The 21,573-nt window shown below is 30.1% G+C and overlaps 1 long non-coding RNA gene across 1 annotated transcript; it reads left to right on the forward strand.

Moving 5' to 3' along the window:
• Nucleotides 1-18,222: 18,222 nt before the first annotated feature.
• Nucleotides 18,223-20,300, forward strand: LOC127723799 (uncharacterized). Its single transcript, XR_007992259.1, has 3 exons — nucleotides 18,223-18,629; nucleotides 19,877-19,961; nucleotides 20,214-20,300. It is a non-coding gene; the product is annotated as an uncharacterized LOC127723799 (long non-coding RNA).
• The last annotated feature ends 1,273 nt before the right edge of the window (nucleotides 20,301-21,573 follow it).

Below are 21,573 nucleotides of genomic sequence, written 5' to 3' on the forward strand. Positions count from 1 at the left end.
CATTTGAACTTTGGTGGATAGTTGTCTGATTGGTAATCATAACACATCTCCTTATTCTTATAAAGTAAAAAAAAAAAAATCACATATTTTCACCTCATCCCCCGAAAGAATTTTTGCAAATTTCTATTTATGCATTTAGAAAAAAAACTACGATATTGATTCCAGTAAAATATGTGCAACGAATGATATTTTTGTTTATGTATGCTACAACATAGAAGCCTTTTATTATATGAAGATGAGGGTTTTAAAGCCTCCTAATACAAAATTCCTTTATAATAATTATATCACTATCTTAACAGGTTTTATTATCTGTTTTATAACCAAGGGTTTTATGATATGTCTTCTCTTTTTCATATGGGATCTTATGTCTGTTGAATACTTATGATATTTCAGTGACTATGGAATATGAAGCCTGGTTTAAGTGGTATTTGTGTATCTATAGATTGCATAACATGTGCAAGATCTCACGAAAGCACAGTCAGGTGTTGCGGCTTAGTTATGGCTTTTCCATATCACTATACACCCTGACAAAAATGTTTATCAGAGATCAAAAAGTTTTATTTTATTGCGAAAGTAAATATAAGCACGTCTTTACAATTCTTAAGTAAATATTTGCACATTTAATGAAATAACAATACCTACGGGGTTTTATCTAGTTGATGCGTTATATAAATTATTTATACCGATTCATCATACTAAAAGGCCCAGAGTTTTCTCAATCATAATGAAATTGTTGTAAAACTAGATAAATCAGATTAAGTAAGATTAGCATTTTCTTTTTTAACCCAATATAGAAATATTGAATGTGCGTGGAACACGTTAAGAAAAATATTTATAGATCTACCAAATCGAGCCTGAAATAGAAATACACAACTTATACAATTAGGTCTGCCAGAGGACGTATTGCTCAGTTTTTACTTTTCTATGTTGTGTTTTGTAGATTGTTGTTTGTCTTTGGTTCATTTTTTCGTTTTCGACTTATGAGTTTGAATATTCCTTTGGTATCTTTCGCCTGTCTTTTATTCGTATAGAATGCATTCAGTTTGATACAGTTTTACAATTATTTTCTATTTTTTATAACAGTGAACTTGACCTTTGATTATTTGACCCAAATATTAAAGACGAAGAAATAATTAAAAAAATGTTCAGAGATAACTTGTTTTAACTTACAACGAACTAAACCTTGTTTTATATCTAAAGCATTTTATAGAAACCTCCTTTCATTTTAGTACAATAGAAACTGCATTTTGCATCATCAATTGGGGACATAGATTTGCAGGGGTTGAAAACACTCGCATCACTCAGATAATTTCTTACATCATTGAGGGAGATGAACAAAAATAGAATCCTTCTAATACCGAGTAAAAACCCCTATAAATGCAGCATTTTTTATTAAACTGTTTGATAAATTTGCCATAATTCTTGCAGTCGTAAAGACCCGACAATTTTACCAATGTGTGCATTAGTACATATGTATATACAGACTTTTTACGATAGAGTATTTACTAGGAATGTAAAGGCACCTCCTGTCTAAACGTGCATAATGGCATAAAAGCTAAATGCAGCTCCTTTGGAAATTTTGGGACCATGTAGAAATCGTTTTTTTTCCATATGTAAATCCGTCTGTTCTTAATTTATCGTGTCTGAAACATATCGTTATAAGATGATGACTTGAGAATACCTTGCATGACAATATGGAATTAATATAGATGGATCTACGGAAAGGGGACTCGTCTATGATGTTTGGGTCAAACGATAATCAAGGTCACTGATATCAAAAATAGAAAAAAAAATGTAATAAAATACTTATACATTCTATACGCACAAAAGACAGGTGAAAGATACCAAAGGGATGTTCAAACTGATTAGTCGACAGGAACTGATAGTAATATGGCAAAAAAACGAAAAACCATTAAAAGACAAACAGCAGTCTGCAAAACACAACATGGAAAACTAAGACTGAACAACAAGTCCGACTTAACTCTATCTGTTGTATTGTTTATTTCAAGCTCGATTTGATAGATGCATGAATATTTCTCCAAATGCGTTCCAGGCAAATTCCATATTCCATATTTGGCAAAGTGTGATGTATGGTTTCCGATAAAAAAATATATATCAAGGCATAAATTTGGTTAATAGTTCATTCCTGATAAGGCCCTTTGTAACATAGTAACTTTAAGTTAGTAAAATTAAAAAAACATATTGTTAGCGAACGCCTCTTTTAAGTAAATCTCTGCTTTCTTTCTCTCTTTTTTGTGTCTATTACGTCACCCTAATAGAGAAATATAGACTCCACCACTGCAACAAGTATGTTACGACATTTTTCTACTCAAGACTGAGCTTTTTAAATAATTAAAATTTAACTATTGAGAGTGGAGAAATATACACGAGTTATAGTGGGGAAATTTGTTTGACGATTTGTATCCTTCCTTTTCAAAGATTTGCAGATAGTTGTGTTCCTTATGTGTGACGTCATCATAGCGTTACAATAGGAAATTCAGGAGAAACCAAGAAAATTTGACGTCATAGTTAAGGTAGATTCACTGTATACCGCCATCTTAGATTGTACAATAGCAGTTCACATTCGGTCTAGTTCTTTGCCTTAATCTGCAAATTTTGAGACAGATTTGCAATTTATGTGTTAGACTGTTTATTTGTATAAAGAAAAATAAGTGAGTTATTGCAATATCCAAAATGTTTAAACAAATACTAATATTTGTGTTTTTTAGAATCAATTTAGCCATTTAAGGGGAGAAAACTCTCATAGTATTTTTTTTATACTGGAATGATAGTGAAATTATCATTTTTTACTTGTAGCAAGAAAACAAGTTCGTTGACACCATTTTTTATTTTTATTTTCTTAAAGCATATAATCAAACCTATCTTCTCATATTTAATTTCAAAATTCTATCTCATAGATTTCGTGTTATTCACAAAAGATAGTTTTTTCGTGAACAATCTATGCAAATTTGGGCAATTTTGCACGACTTGTAGCTTGAAAAATAGCACGGTGACCCATACTTTTCATTATATTTAAAAAAAAAAAAACATAGTAAAATCGTCATTTTAGCAAAGTATAAGAACAATTCTATCTGAGGAAATATATACCGATGATCCACCTTAAATTTCGACCAATCATTTGACGAGGACAGATATTTCACTAGTGAGGAGAACTTTTTTTTCAAATTCGGTTGGGAAATGTGAAAAAAGTAAAAAAAGTTATAGAAAACATATTTCGGTTGATTTTTTAATAATCAATAATTCGAAAGTTGGACTCTTCAGCTGAAGTACTTATTTCTTCTTGATTTTTCCCACTATCGATGCCAAAAATTGATAATGTCAAATGTCTTAAGTTAAGGAGTAATCAGTTGAAGACATTCTCTCTTCCATGAACCTGTGACGTCATCACGGTCACGTGATCGGTTTCTAATTAAAAATCATTTCCCGCCACAATTACAACTGTTGTAAGATTAAAATTTATTCATTTATTTCAGGCAAAATAGACACTTTAAATAGTTTCATGTCACCTTAGACATGTTTTTTTACTTAGATCTTTATGTATTAAAAAAGTCATCTAATTTATACATTCTCGATGGTGACTTTTTTACTGATACTTGATTATGCATGGTGAGTAATACAATCAAAACAGAAGACGCTTTCTCTGTCGATGCAACCACAGTCTATGAAATTTCTAGGAAATGCCTGTACCTAGTCAGGAATATGACAGATGTGTTCCATTCGTTTGATGTGCGTGAGCTTTTGATTTTGCTTTTTTATAAAGGACTTTTCCGTTTTGAATTTTCCTTGGAGTACGGTATTTTTGCCTTTTTACTCTTTTCTTTAGTTGTGATCCATACAAAATCAAGAAACAAAAGACACTTGTCTCCATTTCAAAAATTGTGTTTGTAAAATTATAAGGTCATACAATCAATGTACGTATCTTTTTTGTAAATTACGCAATTAATCGGTTATCTTAGGGGCTATAAACGCCTTCAGAGATATTCCGCTTGTTGAACAAAAAGTTTGGTATCAAACTTTTGTGTGTATATTTCATCGTATTATATTTTTTAACGATAACATTTTCCACCACGATTTTTAGGAGTGATAATTTCCTTTATTATATATTAAAAAAAGTATCATACTTAGGATTCTTATCTCCAGTCCAATGGTATTGTTTCTGATTTTTAATAACTTGATCAGTAGTCCTGAGATAAGTCGCATAACCTTTTATTCAGGTGTGTGGTTTTGCTTTTTTACGGGTTATCTCTTATAATGAAATGTGTAACGCCAAAATCTTGAAAGGTTAAATGTTTTTGTCGTAAACATCAGAGAGGTTTTCCACGTCAGGTTTTGTTCTCCAACGCAACATTGTTTTTTTTTTGTAAAGAAACCATTCATCTTACCAGTAATTAGAAAAAAAATTGTCCAATACATAAAGCAAATAACTGTAAAACAGTGTAAAGTCTACTTTATGTCATGTTTTAATCTAACAATATCTTTTTCGAAGGGGAAGATGCAAACTCAAAGTCAAAAACAAACTGATAATGCCATGGCAAATCACGAGAAACGACGAAAAGACAAACAACAATTATCACAAAACACAACATAGAAAACAATAGACTGAGCAACATGAACCCCACTAGAAACCGTTGGTGATCTCACTTGTTTCGGAAGGGTAAGCAGATCATGCTCCACATTTGCCACCCGTCGTGTTCCAATATCAATTTCAGATTTCTAATTCATGATTAGATATAAACGTGAGTAGCTATTTGACCTTTCTATAAAGCAAAGTTATTTGTAATACTTCACATTTCATTCTCTAATTCTATGGTAGTGTTTTTAATGGATTACGTTTTTGTGATACATATACATTTGTTTTTTAAATTTATATAAATATATTACTATATCTTATGTTTGTATTGTTGCACGCATCTTTAAACTTGTGTATAAATTGTTTTGCCTATTGTGCAGTATATCAACTATACCTGATTCGTTACTAATTTAATTTTCAGGTTGGTTGTTTTCTTGAGACTATATGTATATTTATTGAATATTTTCATATACATTACTTTGTAATAAAAGAATATTATAATCGGCATATTTTGTATGCTTGACTATCAAAACATAATTCAATGCAATCAAAACAAATGTTAAGTTTTAGCAGCCATGATGAAGGTAATTCCTTAATAGCGCTTCTGCCGCCTGACAATAACAAAGTGTTATTTTCATTTACACGAATCAAATTTTTATTTGGCAATTTTTCTGAATGCAATAAAAAATAAAAAGTTTTAAATGATTGTTCTGAATGAAAAAAAAATCTAATAAGAAAAACAGTTTTATCATAATAAAGTGTTGATAAAAAAGCTAATATAAATAATAAAAGTTACATTAAAATAATAATCAAGTTGATAGATTTCTGGTTTTTGTTTCCTATTATTCCGAGGAGCAGTACCTTCTTGTATCGAAAACTGTTGCTTTTCTAGCAAGTTTTCTTTATTAGCGAGCAAATGTTGACCAAGCTTTTCAAATTGTGTTCAGTTTTCATTTCCATGTTCTTTTTATGATCATATTTAAAAAAAAAATCAATTTGGAAGCTGTACTTTGTGGATTTTTTGTAATGTCTTTTAATTTACAACACATGGTTCAGAAGGCAAAAACAGCTGTTTGTGCACTCGCAAAACTGATTTTACTTAACCATATGTTGTGCTTGTCAGACTATCTGGACGATGTACAGTTTGGTGTTATTTGTCTCATCTTTTTCGTATGTTTTTTTGATCTGTTGAATTGTCCATTTTTTTCCCCTATTATCACAAAGCAAAATTTCACTGTAAACTGATTCAGTGTATAGATGTTAGGATATTAATATTTTGTCTTTTTTATGATCATGTTTTTAAAAGTTATAGATAATAATTATAAGTCCTAACAAAAAAAATTGTCTTAATATTGGATGTTCCTTTAACTCAAAGTATTTTGATTTCCTTTTGTTATTGACAACAGAAATATGAATACACGTTTTATATTTTCGTTTTTATAATGTTTTTGTAATAAATGCCACAGTCATCGAAAATAAATATGTAAATAATACAGAAATACAAGAAAGTTTATATTTGTAACTTTTATTGTTCTATTAAAACATTATGTAAAGGTTATTGATTACTCATTTACAAACATTATAATCAACCGCTTACTGTAAATCTAGTCTTTTAGCTTATGACTTTTTGGTTTGGTTTTCAAATTTTTCATTGAAAAATTCTGCCCCTTTATCGCCAAAAGCTTGCTTCATTTCATCGAATTCAACTGTAACTTTTCTCTTATTTGATTCCCTTGCCATAGATACAGGAACTTCAACTATATTTTTGCAAAGTTCGATGACATCATTCACCTGTGCGGCTTTTGAAGGTAAATCCACATCAACATTTTCGAAAACGCGGAATTGAAGTTGGTGACTATCAATGAATTTAGATAATGTATTAACATCTTTGAGCCATCTGTGAATTGTTCTGTCACATGGGTTTTCATACGTACTAAGTTCCGTTCTTCGGGTGAAAACAACAAATATTTTTTTCAAAATGTGTTCGTAATTTCTTTCTATTTCGTTCAACAAATTTTTATCTACTGTTGTATATCTACCTATAGAAATGACGATTGCATACACTGCGTTCTCTAGTCCTTTTAGTTTTTCCATATTTCTATTGAAATCCATCATATCATACACACCAGGGGTGTCTACAACTAAGATAGAAGTATCACTATTTTCCTTCCTCTCCGTTTGAATTTCAGTTGTCCCAAGTTTTGTTCCAAGATAGACCTGAAATTTTTCCTTTTCTAGAATACCATTGCCAATTGAGCTTTTACCACTTCCCTTGGTTCCAATCAAAATTATGGTTATTGTACCATATCTGTTTAATAAAAAAGATAATTATAAAGTGTCAGAAAGAGATTGGTAAGATTTTTTAAGTACACACTATATGTTTGGGTAGATTTAATGAAATATAATTAGCATAAACTGATCACTATCGGCAAACACTCTTCATAATATTTATAGGTCATAACGATGAAATAGTTCCAATAAGTATGGTCTGTGCTAGGTTAGGGGAGAGTTTTCCGCCAGCAATCATGTTCAACCCCGCTAATTTCTGTATGTGTCTGTCCCAATTCAGGAGCCTGTGATTCAGTGCTTATAATTTGTTGATGTATATACCATAAAAAGGTTTCGCTTATTGTTTTGTACATAAATCAGGCCGTTAGTTTTCTTGTTTGAATTGTTTCACAATGAAAATGTCAATTACTGCAAATTGAGCATGCAACTATACGTAAATCTCAAGTATTGACTTTTTTTAAATTTTCATGTTTTTAAAGGCAATATAGTAGCAAATGGTTTCATTTAAGTTCCATATATGCCTATTATTCTTTTTGGAAAGTCAGGGAAAACAATCGGCTAGAATTGTTCGTACCCATAAACAATTTTAATCGGGTTCATTGAGTAAGTAGAAAAAAGTCAATAATAGAGTAATTTCAGCGAGAAAAAATCTGCGAGGAAAGCTGATAATGTAAAAAAGAATACACCGTGTTTTCTTTAAAATTGCTGAAATTCAATTACCGTTATTAGAAGTTAGGTGTACCGGGAATAACCGTTATTAGTGGTAGGAAACTACAAAGTTAATGATATCAAAATAAATCAGACTTCCCATTGCAAGCAATAGCGGATGTCACCCGGGTTCGCCCATTGCCACTAAACTGCAGCCATTTTGAAATGTTTAAACAGTAAATATAGTTCCGATGAATCTTAAAATCATCCAGAACCTGTATATAGTGGACAACTACATTGTATAAAAATTTGATGATTTAAAGTTCAGGCATTCTCACATTATTTATCAAACAAAGAAAAAATATTTTTTTCACATTTTTGCTGTTTCCATGGAAATGGCGGCTTTTAAAAATGCTAACCCCCAATAACACATCTCCATATCATGCATATGGTGGTAAACATTATTATATAGTTCTATTAAAATTGGTCCATTCAATTCCTAGAAATAAGCTGGACAGAACGTGTGCAATAATAATAGTACAAATAATGAAAAATTAAAAAAAGAATCGTACAATAACAATATGTCACCGACAGAGTAAAAGCAATATTCTTTTGATGTTTTTGATCTTTTGATTTTGCCATTTGATTAGGGCTTTTCGTATTGAATTTTCTTGGTGTAATTTTGGAATTTACTTTTCACCCGACACTACTTCAAGGTGACATTCTCCAAGATCAGAAAGAGTTTTTGACAATGTAATATATTTTTATGATCTTTGCATAGAACAAGGTGCATACTTATGTTAAATGCATAATACTTAAAGATGCAACAAATAATTCCAAAAAATTGAATCAAACAAAATGTCCATAAGAATCAATTAACAATGCTTAAAATCTTAAAAGATATCATAAGTTTGAACTAAACGCCATCTTATTAAACAGCGATTCGACATCAAAAGATTAAGGAAATCGGCCATGCTATCGGATCCCTAGTTTAATTCTTTTGAATGTACATGTGGGAATAAATGAGGTCGAATGTTGTGTTGCAAGTCAATAAAATATCAGTGCAGTTTTTTTGCGAATATTTTTAACGAAAATGAACCGAACTGACAGCTTATAGCGAATTATCTTCTGATTCCGAGTCCGGGTTTGACTTTAGCATGTTTAGTTTTGTCCTTTTTGTTTTATCAGCTTTTCAACGTTTGTATTAGGTTTGGAGTTTCAAATATTTTTGCGTAGAGAATCACTGAAAGAATAAGTCGAAATGCGCAACTGGTGCAGTAAAATTGGTACTTCAGTTTTTTAACATATACCATCGAAAGCGTACCTAAAACTGCTTTAACATAGACATAAAAAGCATGATAAGTGTAACTTCTGATAACGCATTTTTTTCTAACTAAAATAAAATAAAATAATAATGTTTAGGCCAAATTGTTATGAATGTAATATTCATTTAATCTGCCTTTCTTCTATATATTATGAAAGCACCCTGTTTAAAATTGATTTTGGCGAACATTTGTGAATGAAAAGTTGTTTTAAATTTTGTTTCAAGGTTAAGGTTTATTAGCATTACTATATATAAGCATAAACAAAACAAAACAGCTTTTAATTTGCTACTTAAATCTACAAAACTGGGATTATCAAATGCGTTCACTTTGCTCACGACATCATTGAGTTTTATAAAATTTTATAACATGCTATTACAAAAACAATTCAACAACAATATAAAGTAAGAATAGTATCTAAAGTTTGTGTCTACATAGAATTAAACTGTTAGCTTTAAATTTAACCTCATTACATTGCTATGTATATGACGACTGATAAGCACAATTAATTTTTATATTTACCTTGATTTAGTTGCCATTATCTTTGAATTTCGTATTGATTTCTGACTATGTTTAATTATACATCGATTGTTTGTAGGGTTTATAACACGACAAAACTTCTCGTTGATGTTTCTTTATATGAAAAAATTATATTACACACGTCACGCGATACGATATTATTTATATATGAAGGTTTTCATTGGCGTGAACAGTTACAAAGTTTAGTTATACTGCGATTATTCAGCACGTGATATAAACCGATCACACATATATGAAACGACAAATGTAATGAAACAAACTTTGCTTCTTAAACATGGCAGCACAAAGATGTCAAGAAACGTAAGTTTCGTCATGAATTTTTACATTTTGTTTACGAATGAAACAGGCATGTTCATTTCAGTCCGAAAACAAATGCGAAGCATATCTGTCAGAAAACTACCGAACCTATTACTTCTGTTGTTGTGTATCATTTCATTTGTATGAGAATGCCATAATGTTGTGTTATTATTTTCTAAATGGTTTATTAGAATAAACAGTTTAAGTTCTGCAAAAACGTTAGAAAGTTTCATTTCATGTTACTGCGTCTTTTTTATATTTTGTCACCGCTAATAAAAAGTTAGTGATAAAATTACTTTAACCTGCAAATATATGTATAAAGTAAAAAAAAACGTGAATATCACCGTTTTCTTACCTGTTTTTTGTTCTAATTACATAATCACTATGAAAGAAAAAACCGTAATTATTATAATTATTATTATCAATATCATTGCTATTATTATTATTATAACTATTATTATTATTATTATTATTATTATTATTATTATTGTTGTTGTTATTATTATTATTATAAATAACATCATTACTATTGTAAGAGTAACTGCAAAGAACATTTTCCAACTTAGTGACTTCAGAGGTCGGATTAGGCGATACAGAAAAAAAAAAATATCTCGAGGTGGTTTTACACATTTATTTGTAAACAATTAAACAACGCAAATGCTTCTTTTCAGATAGTGTTTTCTTAGACTTATTTCTTCTCATACTTATTTTACAATTGAGGTCACTCGATAGACCCTAATAAGCTAATTAAAATATCAATATGAACACCTACAAAATATATCGATCAGTAAAATGAAGCAGACAATTTATTATTTCCAGAATTAGAGTTGCCCTTATTGGAAAAACAGGCTGTGGGAAAAGTGCTTTAGGGAACACACTTTTGGGTTTTAAACGTTTTAAGTCAATACCATCAGGTGAATCCGTGACAAAAACAAGCCAGGAACAAATTGGAACTCTTCCCTCAGGACAGAAAATAAGAGTTGTTGATACGCCTGGATTATTAGATACTAAGGAACGAGATGTCGCCAGTGAAGTTACTAAATGCATTGGATATTTGTCGCCTGGGCCTCATGCGTTTATAATTGTTCTTTCACCGAACAGAGCAACAGAAGAAGAAAGGCGAGTTATTTCTGAACTCACTAATTTATTTGGAAACGAATCTTTTCTTCAACACACCCTTATTGTAATGGTAAGAAGAAATGAAATCAGGGATGGAGATTCAGATTTAATTGATATTCATGAATTTATTGAGAAAATGGCTGCAGACGATATTAAAAAATTATATACTAAATGTAATAAACGTATTGTTGCAGTAGAAAATCTAGCTTCGGATTATGAAAAACAAAGATATGCAGAGGAAGTCACTAACGAAATATCAGCTATGGATGGTTATTATTCTCATGAATATTTCTTGTTACTTCAAGAAAAAAACCTTAAAGAAAATCAAGTAAATGAGTTACAGGAAGCTTTGAAAGAAAAAGCAAAAGAATCTAATCGTTCATTCTGTTCTATTCTGTAAAGTTAAACGAAACAATTTATTAAAGTCATTTATCAAATGGTATCAATGTAAATTCATTTAAAATAAAATTTAGCTACAATATTTGATACAGCAACATGTCAATCTGATTTATACAGTCATCTTAGTACCTTTCAAAAAGTAATTGTAACTTAAACTTATTTAGATGAAAATAGTTTTTAAAACCTTCCATGAGGTTTGAATTCATTTTCATGTGACGAGTTGATTTCTTTAAATATTTTTAATTATACATGGATATATGGTTTCGGTGATACGAGTCATAACCCTTAATCATGTTAATAGAAAAAAGAACTTCACTTTTTCTTAAGAAAATTGCCATTTGTAAGAAACTTACATTTTTAGGATTGTCAATAAATTGATATTTACAAATGTGTGCCTTGTCTGTTTAATCTAACTAAACATCACAAGCCTTACAATCTACAGAATACTTCAACAATTAAGAGAACATATTCATATGAACTGAAAGCAAATGAAAACAACATTAATAGTTCTAACGAACAGCAGCTAAGTGTGAATTTTTAAAACTAAATATGATTTTTAAAAGAAACATCATATAGCATCATAATGAAATGAGGTAAACAAACTATTTCTACTAAAATTATCAACAAGGTAAGGAGACGAATAGTCCCCAAAGATATAATTTCGGTCATAACTTAATATTGGGCATTATTATGAGTACAAATTTAGATTTTTTGTTTTATTGAAATAACGACCCTCTTCGTTTAGTCTTTTAGTTATTTTCATTATACACATTGTATTCTTCCTCAATTATTGTTAATGTACTTGACTCTATAATTTACAGATTTAAGCTTTCCCAATGAATGTGAATCCTGATTACTGTGATTGTAAAGAATTGAAATATTAGACAAATGAATACTTTTATAAGGCCTAATCAAATAACATATTATAGGCAAAATTCAATTTCATACTGTTACATGACAATTCAGAACGAATTTTATTAAGCTCTACGCTTTCTGTTGGTTCTATTTTGTGTGAAACTATCTTTAAAACGTGGGTTTCGACAAAAAGCAGATCTAGTTTTTTACAAATGTGCACACGAATAGAATATTTATCGTTGAAGAAAAAAAATTACAGAAAAAAAAACATTAAATCTAGACATGCCATATTCGATCATGACTGGCAATTTTTTCTATGCTGTATGTTTGAGAATTAAGACAGTAGAAAACCAATCATCATTTTTTTTTCAAAATAGCATAAAACACATAATTTTTATCGATCGAATTTCGTAATGGATGACTGTTCATCAGTGTTTCATTTATTTCATATAGCAGAAGCTTTCTACTCTGCACGATAATATTATAGTACATGTAAGTTTACACATGTATGATATCAAAAATTGCTACTGTAATTGTTTCATATCATGAAATATTTGTCACTGGTTTTTCTATAAAAAAAAATCAAGGCCGCATAGACACTGCTGTGCAAACATTTAAAGAAAGTAGTATAATTTTTAAGTGCACGTATCATAAGATGAATCTCAAGACAACCGTTTGCTAATAATCTGAGAACTTAGACATATAATAATCAAAATATAAATACTGTGCAAAAATCCTTATCTCTCACTTGAGAACGAATGCTTTGATTTATTTTATTAAAATAAAACATTGCCGCTCACTTGAGGTTGCATTTCTGTTAATATCAAAAGTTTTATAGAAATTACTGCTAACATCTGATTTTTGCATAACTTGCAAGCACAGTTATTGGTTTCAATACAAAAGACCTTTAGAATAATAAAGTCGTAGCATTTACAAGTTAAATTATTTGTTTTATGACCCAAGGGGTAGGCATTTGTCTCTGTTTTTGCCTCTGGGGGCTCAAATTTCCTAAATTATTCTGCTGTTTCTAGCAATATGGAATATTTAGTGCATATTTATGAAAGAACACACTATTGTAAGTTTTATTGAGGTATTTTTGTATTTCTAGCTTGTATTTTTTTATGCCGCGGTCACTAAAAAAAGCACATTTAGGTGTTACGGCTTACTTTTGGGTTATCGACAGGAAAAAAACACCCCACCAATAATATTGATCTATGAGTTTCAATGACTGCGAAGAGTCACAGAATATTGACCCCTTTGACATGATACAATGATATAGACGAAATAGTTATAGCAAATACCATAATTAAAAAGTTAAGGAATACAAAGCGTAAATCCAGGAAGTAAACACTGTATGTCTACATTTACAAGGAAACAAGAAAACAAGTCATAATCATATGCATATGAATACAAGGAGTTTACCTTTAGAAGGCGGCAATGATATATTATTCTCCTGTGAAATAAAGAATAAAGTGAACAATACTATAAATCCTTACAAAAACGCATTTTCGTTGAATGGGAAACTCATTATCAAACAATAATACAATAATACACTGAAATTATCAATTTGTAGTGAATTTAAAACTTTAAATAAAGTATACTTAATGTGTGTTTGCTTCGGGTTATACGGATAATTTCAACTTTGAAAAATCAGTAATTATCCGTAGATCAGAATTTAAAAAATAACACGCTGACAATAAAAAAAGATATTTGAACTAAAATTGTCGAATATCAATGCATATTAAACTGCGTACTACGAACAGTTCACAAACTCGAAAGAGCAAGTTATCTTATATAAGAACATTTTCTTAATCATTTTTACCTTCAAAAGTCGCCATTATCAATAAGTATTTTACTAGTAATAACCTAACGATTTGCATATAAACTTCGGTAGGGTCTACGTGGAATATCAAATGTGTTTACAATTGAAGTTTTTAAGTACACATCAGTTACATCAGACGTCAGTATGGAAATAATGCTCCCGAATTTAAGACTGTGAATCATCAAATTTTATATATGTTCTCTCTTTAGCAAGGTGGTACAGGGACATTAACTCCATTCAAGACCAAGCGTTTCAAATTTTCTGAACAAAAAACGAACCAGAATACCGTCCACCATCTAAAACAGATAGGAAACAGTGTCGTCAGTTCATTACAAACGCTATTTTGTCCTATTGTAAAAAATGGTGTAAATATAATGTATAAATATTGTGAATATTCGAATTGCAAATCTTGAAAATAATTTAGAAATGAATAAAAGGGTACATAATACGACTATTTCTAGAATAAGAAACAAATTTCAAATTCCCCCAAAGCAGTTTGTGTACGTACCGGCCGACGAAGCAACCAATAATGTGATGATGGTATGACGTGAATAGTTTTTTACGAATGAAACTACAAATTCTTCTACATTCGTTCCCATGTGCCCCCAGAAAATTGTATAGTAAAGAATTTTATCATAACCACATCTCAGTGTAAGGCCTCTTCTAAACATATGGAGGTCCCGCTTATGTATTGCTTACCTAAACTACTATAAACTAATAATAAAAAAAATATCTAAATATACTGCCGAATCTTATCAAAAGGAGCTCACTTTAAATAAATCTAATTCAAAAATCAATAACTGTCCTTTTCTAAATTTAGATATTTCAGTTTTACAAAGGAAACTCTACACAAAAATTTACAGTTTGTGAAAGCATTTTGCATCGGAAGAATAACTAACGAATTTCATAAAATTTGTAAAAGCAACAATAAACTTCAGCAGTTATGCAATTGTAATTGCAGTTGGCCAATTTAATCAAAGTGGAAAAAAAAACATTGTCGGTGCAATACTTTCTAATTGCCACAGTTTAATGCAAGATCGAACGCTGTGAATATTTACTCGAAAGAATGAGCTTGAAGGATTTGACCCGGCTAAAAATAAATTTAAAGCATGGTTAGAGACCACACCAAGTATTCGGAATTGGATACTAGAATACGATCTCCGCTACGTTGCCATTGAAAACACATCAGAAGAATATGATCATGAAACAGATGAGATAATAAAAACTGCAGTAAATCTGAATCATCACAAAAAAAATAAAACTGTAAGTGGCCCCATTTCTGTCCATCCCAACCCTAACGATAACCAAAAATGGATAGTTTCCTGCTATCTATCAGTACTTTTTTCCACCTAGTCAAACCTATTTATTTTGTATTTACATTGTATCATAGATCAAATTTATTTGTTCAGTGTATGTTCACTGGTGTTTATATGTCTTTTGATTGAGTTAAGCCATTTCAATTGATATTTTGTATTGTATCTTTCTTTGTTGTGATGTTACACTAATGTTTCAGATAAGGGTGAAGGTTTGGTACCATTAAATTGTTTAACCCGCTGCAATTGTTTGCACCTGTCCTAAATCAGGAATCTGATGTTCAGTAGTTGTCGTTTGTTGATGTGGTTCATAAGTGTTTCTCGTTTCTCGTGTTTTATATAGATTAGACCGTTGGTTTCTCGTTTGAATGGTTTTACACTAGTCATTTTTGGGGCCCTTTATAGCTTGCTGTTCGGTTTGAGCCAAGGCTTCGTGTTGAAGACCGTACTTTGACCTATAATGGTTCACTTTTATAAATTTTGACTTGGATGGAGAGTTGTCTCATTGGCACTCTACCACATCTTCTTATATCTACTAACAATTAATATTTTTTTATCTGACTAATTAGTTGATTTATTCAAACACTACACTCACATGTTTTATTTTTGCAAAACATTTAAAAACAACGTTTGAATGTTTATGTATGTGACCAGTAAAAATTAAATCATGATACCCACATAACATTGATCATTTTGCATATGTTCTTAAATGTTTATGTAAGATAAACGAAAGTGTTTATAGCAGTTCTTTTTTTAATTTTCCAATGTTTTGACAAAATTCGTTTTTTTGTTGTTGCTGCTGTCCTTTTATTTGCTGTGCTTTTTTTTTTTTTTTTTTTTTTTTTTTTGCTGTGAATGTGAAAACCATCGTTGATCCTCTTATTGCGTAATGGATTATGCTTAAAGCAGAATATCAAAAGGAAAAGCCGTCGAATTCTGTAATCTAAATGAATTGCAAAAACAATAAACAAAAATGATATCCTTTTTCTGAAAACAAAAATAATATCGAGCCTTGAATATAATACCTAACAGATTCAGGTACTGAAATATGCTAGTTCAGCTCCAAACAAATATGCAACAAGGACGTAGAACAAACAACAACTGTCATTAAAATCAAAGTTATATTGAAATATCTTGGAAACACCAAGTGCTTCAAAATGAGTTTTGAATTATGTTTTCAAGTGGCAATGGGTAGTCGTCAAGTATTGTTCGCAGTGTGCAAGAATCATATGACAATGAATGGGCGTTCGATAATCTATATCTTGAGTATTGTATGAGTCAGATTTAGTTCTGTGATAAATCTGTATCAAAGCATTAATTTATTTCAAACCTTCATTTGATAAAGCAATTGCGACAAAGATCATTTTTTTTATATTAAATCTGGACGTTCCCTTTACTCTGTCTTTCTATACAGAAATTCTGTAAAACGAGTCTTTCTTCAATTGTCTTTTTTATATAATGATCATATTTTCTAAATGTTGGTTCTAGCAAACATGATTAAGCTCTTTCTGACCAGTGGCGAAGCTTGACCATTATTTATAGTAATGCAGACGATTTGATACGTTTGAGATAAGATCTCAGTGTGATTTAAGTTAAAGGTTGAAGGGAATCACAACGAGTTTGTAGCATTTACAATTTCTAAAAATTATAAACATGTTATATCGATTGTTGTTTGCTTAACGTCTATTGACAAATATTCGATTCATAGTAAAGACGAGAACAAATTGCTAATAATCCAATAGATGGCAGGAATTTTGACTCGAAAGGGCAGTATATAAGACAGGCACATAATTCATTAAATTTTAGTCCCCGCCATACACGAGGCATCAAATATTGTCCTGACTGGACATGGCATGTATTCATGCGTATTCATGCATCCCTTATAACAAAATTGACTACTCAGGGTTTTGTTGCATGCGAATCTCATGGATGACTATTAATATATATATATACAATTTCATGAAATTAAGTTTTTAAAGGATGGCTGTTTGGACTATATCAGTACCCAGTTTGGATTCAAATCTAACCATAAACTCCAAGGTTCCTGCTTTTCTGAGCTATAATAAAACAATAGTTAACACATTTGTTGTATTTCGGCAAAAAAGCTGTTTACCAAGAACAAAGCTAAAACAGTGTCGGCAGTCCCACAATTCCGTATACTTTTCTTGTCTTCATACTAACATGTACTAAAGAGCTCCAAATGTAGGCGTGCATAATTACAATGGGTATGTCTAAAAACCTACCCTCGGTAGTTACCGCCTTTGGGTGATTAACTTTAAGTTTTTTCCTGAAAGGACGATATATGTAGGAATACCTACAACCTATAAACTTTATTGCCGAAACGTACAAAAATAAGTATCAAGTATAGAAAGTTCAAATTTGAACGATTGATTTAAAAAAATCCATCCGAAAATATATTTTCTCTATTAAAGTATCACTATATGACTTCACTCTTCATGCATGAGGCACCCTAAGGTGCACGTGGAAAAATAGTTTTGTGTGTATAAAAACAATTTATTTAAGTGAACCTATATAAAAAAAAAAACCTCAAATTTGAATGATTGATTTAAAAAAAATCCATCCGAAAATATATTTTCTCTATTAAAGTAACGTTATATACACAAAAACAGTATAAAACCAGAGATGAAATAAAAAAGGCGTTCGGTAACTATTTTTTTTTAATTCTACATATTTTCTATGTTACAGAGGGCCTTTAAAGGTATGAAGTAGTAGCAAAATTTATCTCATAATATATCTGTTTTGATTGAAAACCTTACATCACACTAAGACATATCAAACTTTCCATTTTCTGCAATTAAAAGAGCTTTGTCTCACAGTTGAATATACAGCATATATTTTATTGCTTTAATGAGTCTTGAAATATAATTTGTATTACTTTAATCCCCATTATGTCAGTAGTTGTTAGGGCTGTTGCTCTCTTAATTAAAGGACGATGTATGATAAGTGCAGTATTTGGCCCCTTTGTATACAAAAAAAATTAATAACAATATCTGTGGCAAAAATGACCATAAAAACTTATTGAAGTTTTGTATTTTGTTGAAATAAACTTATTTTTCAAGGTTATGCAGGAAATCGATTATAAATGATACTATGAATAAACCATAAACGGGTGTCTATACGGAAAATCGGACTTTTCCAACTCTACTTTGAATGATTTAAATATGAGCGCAAGTGAGAACATGTAAGATATTTTACATATGGTATGTATGATATAGTATTGGCATTATATACAAATTTCATAGATGTTCTCAACTGCGCTCATAGCAAAATCTTTAAAAAATATCATGTACAGTCGTTGATTTTTGCGTGCGGTTTATTTTAGTCTGACAACTTCCGGTTTCAGTCGCCAGGGAAGCTGGATATCATCAGAGTCAACAAACTATGCTGCTGTAATAATATATGATTATATAATGGTAAATGTGATACTTATTCATGAAAAAACAGAGATGTAAATCTCATGTGGGCACGGGTTCCTTAAATAGTTCTAAGAAGAAACAAAAGAAATCATAAAATAAATTCACGAAAAAGAGCAGACGTCATATGTTAGCTCTCTATTACAAAGCATAAATCATGATAAGAGTGGTAAATGTGATAGTTGTGTATCAAAAACTGATATATATTACAAACATTACGTGAGATAATGCATAGGTTCCATAAATACTTCCAAACCAAAGAAGTCTAAATTCACAAAAACTCGGGGTCACCGCCGTTCATGCTCAGAGCAGACGTTATACTTGTAATTTGAAAGCGAAAATATATTGCCTTAGCAGATCAATTGTTTTCCGGATGTAGATGTGGTTAATGCAATTGGACATCCAGATGGTCAATCATCGGGTTTAAATAAAAACAATTTTTATTTGTGTACGGATTCTAAAAATGATTATCTCCCCTCGTGATCAGTATAAAAGTAATTTCTATAAAATTCTTCTTTCAAGTATTTGTTAGAAATAAAATAATACAACCATAAATCATTTCATAGGGTATTATATAATATATATTAGAAGATAAAAAGAAGAAAATACAATTTCAATAAAATGTTGCAACAACAAATAACAAATTATGTAAATATTGTAAACCTATTGACTTGGAAGAAGGTAAATGTATGACTATATATACCAATTAAAAATTCTTACTTTGCCCAATTTGGAGCATTGTATTGTTGGAAAAAAATGTCCAGAAGAACAACGGTGCTTGAATTTTTGAAATGACAATATCTTAATGTAAAATGTGCTATTATTTCTTAGTCAGGCATGAATAAAATGCACATGATGCAACATACAGAGAAAAATACTAAGTTAACTGAATCCAATAAATTAAATTGAAAAAAAATATCATCAAAGATCAATCAGGTTGACAAATTGTTCCCAGATGTATGTTGCAAATAAAATAGACTTACCATTGTTTTTCAAATCAAAACAGTTGGGAGTTGGCCCCCCAATTAAAATTTAGAAGAGACTAAAAACCAAAAATTTGATAGGTGGGTGAAAATGAATAAGTTAAACATGTGTGGTTCTTAAATATGTAAAAAAGCAAGTTTCTTTTATTTAGGTTCACTTCCTTTCATTGTTTTCCTTAACCCTGTTTGAAATATTCAAGATTATTTTAATAAATAAATCCCTTGCTGTTTTTGATTTTCATAAATATTTAATTTATTTTGTAGATTGTCTCCAAAAAGTTTTGAATGTGAATTTATATGCCATGTACAACAAATAAGCCATGAAATGAATTAAAGATGAATTGTAACCGTAAGTATTTGCTATTCCTAATTTTTGTTCAGTTTGATACTATATTAAAACTTGCAAATATAAATTATAGTTTAACATGTGTGGTTCTTATATATGAAAAAAACAAGTTTCTTTTATTTAGGTTCACTTTCTTTCATTGGTTTCCTTCACCATGTTGGAAATATTCAAATGTTAGTCATTCAAGATTATTTTAATAATAAATCTCTTGCTGCACTTGGTTTTCATCAATATTTTATTTAATTTATTTTGTAGATTGTCTCCAAAAAGTTTTGAGTGTGAATTAATATGCCATGTACAACAAATAAGCCATGAAATGAATTAAGTAATGAACTAAAGATGAGTTGTAACCGTAAGTATTTGCTGATATTTGTTGAGTTTGAGACTTGCAACTTGAAAACTTGCAAAAGTAACACATCATAGCAATCTAAAGCACCTATTATGTATACATTATGTAGGCAGGGGCAGTGGGGTCATCATTTGATAGTGTTGAGTCTGTTGTTGAAGATTTTAGACATGATATCTTAGTCAGACCTTTATTGAATTGATAAGAAACTTTAACATTTTTCATAATAAAAATAAACCAGCAAGTACAACAAAATGTATATAAAGCAAAAGTTAGAAAATATTAGTTTTTTGCCATATTTTTTAAAGATAGGTAATATGGAATTGAATCCCTCCTCTCCCCACCACTGAGTGCCTATGCTAAAGAAGTAAACCTTACAATAGTGTACATTTTTAAAGTACAAAGAAGCCATGGTTTAAACTTCGTGCTTCATTAAAATATTCTCATCCTAATAAGCATGTTATATTTGCTACTGAAATAAAACACCATGCACAAGTTCATCAACATCATTATTATCAAATATTAAACTTGCTGTATTCATAATAAAAAGTTTGAAAATATGTATCCTGTAAATATACACAAGTTTATATTAAATTTTTTTTCTGATATACATGTAGATCAAAACCGCTTATTTATTTAAATTATATAGATAGTATTTAGTAACATCATGCACGTACTTATGTCAATTACAACATTTATTTATTTCTTAGGTCAATACTTTTGCACTCTTACATTCTTACATTTTCCCTACCCCTGTTGTAAAATTTTTGTTTTTCAAATTGTTTTATAATTTTTCTTGTGTTTAATATTTGTAAAATATTTATTTTTCCTTTTCAGATTTTCTCCATAGATACATTGTACCATAAATGTTAATTTTGCTTTAACATATATAGAACACCTATGCCTGATGTTGAATAGTAGATAAACAAATGAGTACCTCACAGTAAGTATTTGTTAATTGTTTTTTACTAGAAAATTCAGAATGAATATTTTTCCGATAATAAATATGTCTAAAACAGAAAAAGAATGGTGTTTTATATTGACAGTTTTTACTTAAGCTTGTATAAAACAACAAATAAATTAAATTGGTTTCAATTGACTCTATCTGTGTAAAGCTTGCTCGGATTATTAAATAATTAAACACTATATTTCTGTTCTAATTTTTATACGACCGCAAAAAAACTTTGTGGTCGTATATTGGTATCACTTTGTCGTCGTCCAAAGACACTTAGTTTCCGGACAATAACTTTAAGTGAATGGATTTCAATT

The sequence above is a fragment of the Mytilus californianus genome, unplaced genomic scaffold (genome assembly GCF_021869535.1).
Source record: "Mytilus californianus isolate M0D057914Y unplaced genomic scaffold, xbMytCali1.0.p SCAF_13, whole genome shotgun sequence".
NCBI classification, from domain to species: domain Eukaryota; kingdom Metazoa; phylum Mollusca; class Bivalvia; order Mytilida; family Mytilidae; genus Mytilus; species Mytilus californianus.